The sequence below is a fragment of the Pinus tabuliformis genome, chromosome X, assembly GCF_031772625.1.
Source record: "Pinus tabuliformis cultivar Carrire ecotype Pingquan chromosome X, CPIR1, whole genome shotgun sequence".
NCBI classification, from domain to species: Eukaryota; Viridiplantae; Streptophyta; class Pinopsida; order Pinales; family Pinaceae; genus Pinus; species Pinus tabuliformis.
Window position 1 is genome coordinate 822,746,597 of NC_142308.1, and position 9,530 is coordinate 822,756,126.

At 32.9% G+C, this 9,530-nt stretch overlaps 1 long non-coding RNA gene across 1 annotated transcript; it reads right to left on the reverse strand.

Moving 5' to 3' along the window:
• Positions 1–1,986: 1,986 nt before the first annotated feature.
• Positions 1,987–2,929, reverse strand: LOC149142303 (uncharacterized). Its single transcript, XR_016264005.1, has 4 exons — positions 2,861–2,929; positions 2,706–2,780; positions 2,400–2,606; positions 1,987–2,167 (listed from the first exon to the last, which is right to left on the reverse strand). It is a non-coding gene; the product is annotated as an uncharacterized LOC149142303 (long non-coding RNA).
• Between the last annotated feature and the right edge of the window lie 6,601 nt (positions 2,930–9,530).

The window sequence follows — 9,530 nt, forward strand, 5'->3', positions numbered from 1 at the left end:
GATGATCGAATAACATTTTTTTTTTTCTCAATGGTAAATTTTGTGAAAAAAACACCCTCAAAACGAAAAGTGTTGATGCTGGAATAACAATTTTTTTTTTCAAGGGTGAAATTTCAACATTTCAAAATAATAGCATAAAATATTTTATCATGACCCCGAAAAACATTAAAATTTCAAAAAATTAAAATTAAAATTAAAATTACAACAATGAAAAAACACAAAACAAAAAAATAAAAAATAAAAATAACAAAACATAAATAAAAATATATACTAAAAACAAAACATAAAATAAAAAACACAAAACAAAAAAAATCAAACATCAAAAATAAAATCAATCATAAAAATGTAAAATGTAAAAAAAAAAAACAACAAAACAAAATTAACCTATAAAAAATAAGAATTAAAAAACTAGAAAAAAATTACAAATTATAAACAAATAAATAGTAAAAAAAACATATCTAAAAAAAATTGGGGAAAAAACAAATATGTAAACCATAAAAAAATTTGGGAAAAAAAGAAAAAACACATTTAAAAAACTATAAAATTAAATAGGTAACAATAAAAAAATTAAAAAAAAAAAACATTAACAAAAAACTAAAAAAAATTCAAATTAAAAACAAACTAGATTTTAAAAAAAAAAAAAAAAAAAGGGAAAATTAACCAAAAATAAAAAATAAAAATTAGTGAAATTAAGATTAAAATGATGATTACTTAAAAAATAAATGTAAAAATACATATATATGAGACAAAATATAAATAAAAAATATTAAAAAAAAGAATTGTTTAATCATAAAATAATTTGGAAAGAAAAAATAAAAAAATAAAAAATTTATAAATATAAATTTAAGTAAGTAAAAATATAAAGATTAAAAAAATCATTAACAAAAACTAGCCCAAAAAAAAAAAAAAAAAACAAACTAGATTAAACAAAAATAGAAAATTAACAAAAAAATAAAATTAAAAACTAGTAAAATTAATATTAAAAACATGTTAAAAAAAAAATAAAAAGACAAAAATAAAGTCAAATTATTAAAAAAAAAAACTAAAAAAAATCGAAATTTTAAAAACATAGGCATTTTTCAATAAAAAAATTAAAGAACATTTTCAACTTACAAAAAAAAGTCTTTTTGATTTAAGAATAAATTAATAAATAAAATTTTTTATTAAATTTTCATTATTTATTTAAAAACAAACAAAAAAAATTAAAGATAATTTTTTTTTTAAATGTAATTTTTTTTTTTAATTTGAAAGAAAAAATTCATTAAATCGTAGCAATAAAAAATATTAAATTTTAATTTATTAAAAAAAATTAATAAAAAAAAATTATTAAAATATTTTAATCAAAATTACATTTTAGTTTTTTTTATAACTTTGTTTCAAAACAATATTTTATTTATTTCAAAATATAAATCATAAAAAAAAAAAATTCATTTTTTTAAAGCAAATTTTATTTTTTTAATTTAAAATTTAAAAAATTAATAATTTTTTTTTTAAAATTAATATATTAACCCCAGCCCTCCCCCCGCCCCCCTCCGCCCTCCCCCCCCCCGCCACCCTCCGCCCTCGCCCACCCCGCCCCCTCCCCGGCCCCCCCCCTCCCCGCCGCCCACCCCGCCCTCGTCCCGCCCCCTCCGCCCTCCCCTCCCTGCCCCCGCCCCCTCCCCGGCCTCCTCCACCCGCGCAGGGCCGCCCCGCCCCGCCCGAGGGGGCGGGGGGAGGGAGGGGGGGCACGAAGCCTTGAGGCGGCTTATAGTCTTGATTACCGAGGAAGGAACTGATGCTCACAATCTCTGGGGATCCAAAGTACTTCAGTTGATCAAGAGGGAAAAACTGAACCGGCGTAATGAGATAATCGGTGTTGTCAAAATAGAGGCAGCACAGGTACACTGCGTCCACAGCGAAATTGAGACTCGATTGAAGAGATTGTTGTAAGCTCTGGAATAACTTATTATCGTTTAAATATGAAAATAAGGGAGCTTTGAACACTAGTTTGCCCTGATAAGGCTGTTGGCATTGGCAGGAACTTGGATTGACCTTTAAGCCCCCGGAGCATGTCCTGCCTCCACATTGTGTTAGATTTGTTGCGTAGCTGGTTTGTCCACTGGATGTTTGACAGAAAATGCCAGAGTCTGAAGATTGGGATTGACAAAACGGATTTCCCTGAAGCCTGAAATTTCAAATTTCAAGCCATTACCATTCAGTGCCGTAATCAAGTTACCCAAAACCAATATCACCACTTGACAAAGATGAGCACATTAACAACTAGTGTAAGGTGAGATAAGAACATGAGCACTTGTGAGAATCAACCTACAAATTTACATTTGATAGGAGCCAAAATTGTGCAACCGACCATAGTGTAATTGTAGAGATGACAAAGTTGGGTCAGTAAAGGTACTCACAATATAGAAATGCTCGTAGTGCTTGACTGAGGCGCCTCGGTGATGTTATTATTTTGAAGGTTTATCAGTTCCAGGTTCGGGCTTACATTGCTGTTGAGAATCACAGTTCCGTTCAGATGATTGTCGCTGACATTCAGAGTCTCAAGGGACGGCAAGTCAAAAAAATTGGAGGGAACCTGTCCAGTCAGATTGCACTTATCCAGCACCCTGTGAAACGGAACAACAACATAAATCTGACATTATTCTAGCAGTTCTTCATCTGATCTTCAAAGCTTCTGTAAAAATGTTAACTTTTGAGGAACTTACACTGTTGTCAAGTCCTGTAAACTCGAAAGCCAAGGGGGAAATTCGGATGAACTGAAGTCATTGTTGCTCAAGTCCCTGAACACTGAATTCGTTATATCTAGATTGATATAAGCCAAACTTTCAAACAATAACACAAGTGTTTACCATTTACTTACAGATATTGGAGATAAGTTAGCCCAGATAAGTCTGGAATCGATTGGTTCAGGTTATTATTTGAAAGATGTCTGAAAACAACACAGAATCACTGCACATCAGGAATCTCTTCAGTCAAAACCAAATTTCCGACTAAATTTAGTCCGAAAGTCATCCATTCATGTTTGGTCTAAGTGCAACTTCTAATAATGTTATATGTGTAAAGTCCTACATATTTCAAAGAAACATATTATTTCTCATACGGGGGCGGGGATAGGGCAGAGGGGGGCAGGGGGAGGACGGGGGTTAATATATTAATTTAAAAAAAAAATATTAATTTTTTAGATTTTAAATTAAAAATTTAAAATTTGTTTTAAAAAAATTAAAAAATTTTAATTATTTTTTAAATAAAACGTTAATAATAATTAAAAAAAAATTTATATGTTTTAAAAATTTTGTTTTAATAAATAAAAATTAAAAAACTTTAATAATATTTTTTAATTTTTTTATACAACACATAATTATAATTAATTTTTTTAATATATTAATTTAAAAAAAAAATTATTAATTTTTTAAATTTTAAATTAAAAAATTAAAATTGGTTTAAAAAAAAAATAAAAATTTATGATTTATATTTTGACATAAATAACATATTGTTTAAAAAAACATTATAATTTTTTTCTTAATTAAAAAAAGATGATTTAAAAAAAAATGTAAATTTAATTTTTTTTTTTAACATAAAATGTAGGTTTAATTTTTTTTATTTTTTTTGAAAATATAAAATGTAGTTTTAATAATTTGAATTTTTAAATTAAATAATAATAATAATAATAATTGTTTAATTTTTTTAATAAAAGACAAGATTGTTTAAAAAAAAAATTGTCTAGAAATCTTCGGCAAAATCACATAATCAACCTTTTGTCGACGCGTTTCGAACCAACCAGTGTGGTTCATCGTCAGGACAAGTTGAAGAACCAATCTGGCTTAGCTCGAAGATTGGTTCTTCAACTTGTCCTGACGATGAACCACACTGGTTGGTTCGAAACGCGTCGACAAAAGGTTGATTATGTGATTTTGCCGAAGATTTCTAGACAATGTTATGGATCACAGAAGTCTAAATTCCTTAAAAAAAAAATTATTTATTTAGTTTTAAATAAAATAGGGATGTTTAATAAAAGATAATTGTTTTTTTGTTTTTTTAATAAAAAATAACCATTTTTTTTGTTTATTTTTTTTATAATTTAATTTTATTTTTGTTTTTTTAATATTAATTTTACTATTTTTTTTATTTTTTCGTTAATTTTCTTCTTTTTTAAAAAAATTAGTTTGTTTTTATTTTTATTTTTATTTTTTTTCCTAGTTTTTTCTAATGTTTTTTTTAATTTCTCTATTTCTACTTTTATATATATATATATATATATATATATATATATATATATATATATATATATTAATTTTGTTTCTTTTTTCCAAATTATTTATGGTTTGTGAGATTTTATTTTTTTTACATTTTTTGTTTTTTTTTTTTAAATATTAATTTCACTAGTTTTTTAATTTTTTTTTTATTATTTTTCTATTTTTTTCTTTAAACTAGTTTGTTTCTATTTTTTTTCTTAGTTTATATATATATTATTTCTCAATATTTACTTACTTAATTATATATATATATATATATAATTGTTTTTTTTTTCCAAATTCTTTTATGGTTTATGATATAATTTTTTTTTAACATTTTTTATTTTTTGTTTTTGTCTTTTTTATATATATTTTTATATTTGTTTTTTAGAGACAATTATTTCGTGTGGATTGAAAATTTAATTAATGATGTATAAATATGTAGAATATCGAAAATGTAAAATATCGACCTTCTTCTTTAAATATGCAAATCAATAAAAGCCCTACTACAAAAATAAAAATAAAAAAATAAAAACTAGAAAATATGAAGAAGAAGATCACTTCCAAAATTATTAAATTTACGAAATAATTATTTACATTTCATACATTAGAAAATTTAAAGTCAAAAAATAGGTCTTTTAAAAAAAGGGTTACGAAATAATTATTTACATTTCACACACTAGAAAATTTAAAGTCAAAAAATAGGTCTTTTAAAAAAAGGGTGTGATGCAGAATACTCACTTTTTAAAATCAGCATGAAAATCATTACCATTCTAAAACTTGATTTCATCCTCGAACATGAAAAAAAATTAAAGTTCCAAAAACCATGTTCTAAAAAAAACATGTGTATTCTGCATCACCACTTTTGAAAATCGGGTCATTTTTTTGCTATCTCTACGAAACGGGTAACAGTATCAGTTCCCGTTTCAAATTTTACATTGTTTATTATCCAGCAAAATGAACAGACACAACCTACAGCAAATCCGCTGTAATATCCTTTGTTTCCTCTCACAGTCTCACCTCTCAGTTTCTCGCTCACAGAATACACATCTATATCTCAGCCTCCTATACAATGCCCTCATACAAAGAGAGGGGTTTCCTTCTAGGGAAAAAAACCCTAAACTAAACATAAGTTCTACCGTCAGATCATCTGCCTAATGAACGGCCCAAATTGACTAGAAATTACTATACTTTTACAAGGCAATTTTACATTTGTTTTTAGCTTCAGGGGCGCTGCCCCCGAGCCCCCGCCAGGGGTCCGCTGGCCCCCGGACCCCCCAGCCGAGGGGGATTGGCCCCCCCGGACCCCCGTGGGGGGGACAAGTCCCCGCGTGGAGGGGTGTACAAACTTCCCGGGGTATACATCCGGCTGAAACAAAGACCTCTGAACAATCATGCTCCACACACAACAGTAATATTCTTACGTTGGTATTACTGTATTCATCTATGGTTTATACTTCATATGATTGTTGTTCAATTGACATTGTTGTTCCATTATGAATTGCGATCGTTATCCTTTCTAACTGAGATCAATATTTGTGGTATCAGACGCAGATTACTGTTTCTCTTAATATCTCCATGTGTTGTGTGTGTTACTTATTTCGATACTGTATATTCACAATTGGTTCTAAGCGTTGTTCTATATTTCATTGGTAATTGGTTGTCGTTCCATTTCTATTTGCTGTCTGATTTATCCTTTAAGTAAAGATTTCCATCTGATTTCTGTAGGATACGATTGTTGCACTTGTTCCTGTAGATTAAGGTGTTGTTGTTCATCAGACTTAGTTGTTGTTACATTTTCTAGTTGTTGTTCCATTTCTTAGTTGTTATTCCATTTCCTGTTATCTGCGTTATTGTTGCTTTGGTGTGTAGAACGATCTGAAACTGTAGTGGGCGTTGGCATTTGTTGTCTAGTCCCCAAATTGATGATCTATTCCTTGATTACCTTTAGTTACATCAGTTTCCAAAGGGATGAGTTATTGTTACTGGACCCTTGACTGATAAATTGCTTAGTTTTCCGAGTGCATGATTTAGTTTTTAAAGTATTTTGTTGTAAGTAGATCTTGTTTCAAGCATCCATTTACTCTTGTATTTTCTTGAGCTATACTACTAGCATTACTCTGACAAATGACCACCTCAAACTGAGTACACTCTTTGAGATAACAAATCGTTCCTGGATTGACAAGTTAATGTGAGGTAATTAGAGGTGAAAAAGACCCTTTTTACGGCTCCACATGGGATAGACCTACATGCCTCAGCCACTACCTTGGTCGTGTGCTCATTTTTGTCTATGATGGCTTTGACGAGGTCAATGGTAGAATCTCTTCGTACACCCATCTGAGCATTGTTGACTTTCTGCTCACTCATTACCTGTAACGTGCATTGTTCGCAGGCCTGAAGTTCCGCGATCACGCCATCCTGCAAAATGTGAAGCGCCTCACTAGGAAGGACAGCCAAATTGAACCCAAATCCTTTGAGGGTGTTGATAGCAGGCCTATCATCTTTGGTCTCTATGGTTAGTGCTCCCTCCATGTTGTGGGGAAAAATGCCTATGCAGGACGATCCTATCCACCTAAGGTGTGACAGTGCCTTAGCAACAAACAAGGACAGCTATTCTGGTTTCTTCCTTTATGAAATGTGAAAGAAGAGAGATAAATAGACTTACCGGTGTCTTCCGTTTGTCCCTCGATCCAGTCTCTCTTCTCTTTGGGAGTTCACAGCTACTTGCCTTCTCACTCGCCCAGCTTCAGCAGGTTCATGCAAGATCACAAGAGAACAGCTACTTGCCTTCTTGCTTGTCCAGCTTCAACGGGTTCCTGCAAGATCACAAGAGAACAACTACTTGCGACAAAAGAAGAACACTACACAAAGACAAATATTCACATTCATAACTAGTTTAGGATTAGAAATAAACTAAACATACTAATGCATTCATACATCAAAAACACATCAATATATAGGAGAAACCAAGATAGCTTTATTGATGAATAACAAGGTTCAGAAAGAGATACAACCCAAAGGGCTCCAATCCAGCATCTCCTTCCCAGCAAATGGAATTCCTATCTTCACCCCCTTCAAAGCATTAAGCACCCAATGATTCCAATCTCAAACCAACAGCAATTCTTTGCAATAACAAAATTCCAGCCTCTAGATCTCATGGAAGAGAGATCCATATATAGATGATTGGAGAGAGGATGAGTCAGCTTGAGATCTGACTAGTGTCCTCTCCCTCTGTCAGTTCTTGATTCCACTTGGAGGTTCTTGCTTCCACTTGGAGATTTGGAACCTCTTACTCATCACCAGTCGAATTCCCTGAGGCAAGCGTCATTTTGGAAGCTTCCTGGGTTTTGACACCTTGAGAAATGAACTTGCCACATGTCCACTCCCATTCAACGTAGGTAGCCAGTGTTCCCTTTGACATTCAACGCAGGTAGCCAGTGTTGGCTTTGACATTCAGCGCAAACAGCTAGTGTAGCCACTGAAATGATCCTGAATTGACTTGTTTTTGAGCAGTTTCTGGTGGAGAACTTCTGTGAATTGCTGTGGTTTGTTAGCCTTGTTCCTCTAGGGGTAGGAACAACATGTTTAGGGACTTTGGATCCCTTAGATTATGGACATTTCATGCTCAATGTTGTAAGGCACAAAAATGTCTATAACAGTTGCCCCCTAAAGTATGAGGTTGTTTATCGGGTGAAATGCTTTATCAAGGGGATCCGAAGTTCATCCAATGCTGAGAGGAGACCTGTAATAAGATACAATACAATACATTATTTTTCATACTGCTTTCATGATCTAGCTGAGGCGGGCATTCCCATGCTCAGCTTTATAAATTCATTTTTCTGTACATAGAACAGACAATCGTTTGGTGGTAGACTGATAATTTTGATGAAATTATCATCCTTTGAGTAGGATGATTATCTGTTGCAATGATGTACATGTCAATGTCTTTATCTTTCCTGAATATATATCGCAGCCCGGATGGATGACACTAGATCCGGGGTCTTCAAACTCATTCGATCTTCACTCTAAGTACAAGTCGATCCATGTGAGAAATGTTCTGAAGTCGAACATGGAAAGACATCGCTTGATTACCGGTCAATGATGTAAACCATTAACAAGCGCGAGAGGAATCACCGATAATGATAATGACCCTCAAGGTACTGCAGTACAATTCACGTGGTGTGAATAAAGGACTTGGCGTCGAACACCACGCAAAATCTTTCGGTCGAAGGTCATTGATGTATACCTGTCGCCGGAAGTGAGAAACTTGCCATTGAGGCATGCAAGCTTCAAAGTACTGAAGGGGTTGTTCCTAGATCAACTTCTTGGATAATGAGCTGATGTCGAAAAGAAGCGATCCGTCAAAGGAAGGCCTTAATGAATCCCACATCAGTGACACGAAACAGAGCTAATGATTTTAATGGAGGTGAAAACGATCTGTGACATATGATTCAGGGTGGCGGTCATGAAAGGATAATGTATGGCAGTGGATGGGACACGGTTGACTTTTCTGAACGACTTCTCTTGAACATATGGCGACACTGATGCGATGGATTGGTAGCATTACCCCAAATATGGATGGTATGGCGAGACCATGGATGTGACCGGTGAATGAAACAACCCAACCCGATTTTGGTACGGAGGAAAAGTGTCATGTTCAAGAGCGACTTGCTACCATCAAAGTTTTCTTGAGTTTCTCCCAATTTTTCCCCAGTCATTGCTGACCAGTACCTCTTTATTTTTGTCAAGCTTGAGGAGGATAACATATGCTTGTTCTATAACCTGCCCTTCGGGCAAACCAATCGCTATGTTTTAACGAGCCTAGCGATAGTGAAACTCGTTCTCATCTAAAGACAAGCTTGTCGCTATTTAATGATTTTAACGAGTCTAATGACAAAGATAACTCGGTCCTTTTCATTTTTAGAGAGTCTGAAAAGGTACATAAAGTTAACTCCAAAAGTCCTTTTTCGTCATCTAATCCCTTAAGTCCGAAAAAGTATAAAACAATACAGAAGGGATGAGTTTTCGATAGTTTTAACGAGCCGAATAAAACAAGCGCTCGATCTTTTTGTGCAATAATCCCTCAGGTCCAAAAAGATTAAAATCTAGAGGAGGGATACTGGTGGGCTCCAGTATTGTAGCAATAATGCTACAACTCCTGGAGCTTCCTATCTCTAATTTTATCAACCCGGTAGTTCGTAACAAACTTGGAAGCGACGGTGTTGTATGCACAAGTACTAGCTCTTGTCGCAGCTGTCACTTGGTCAGCTGGCACAAGTCCGCTAGGGCTCAAGCATA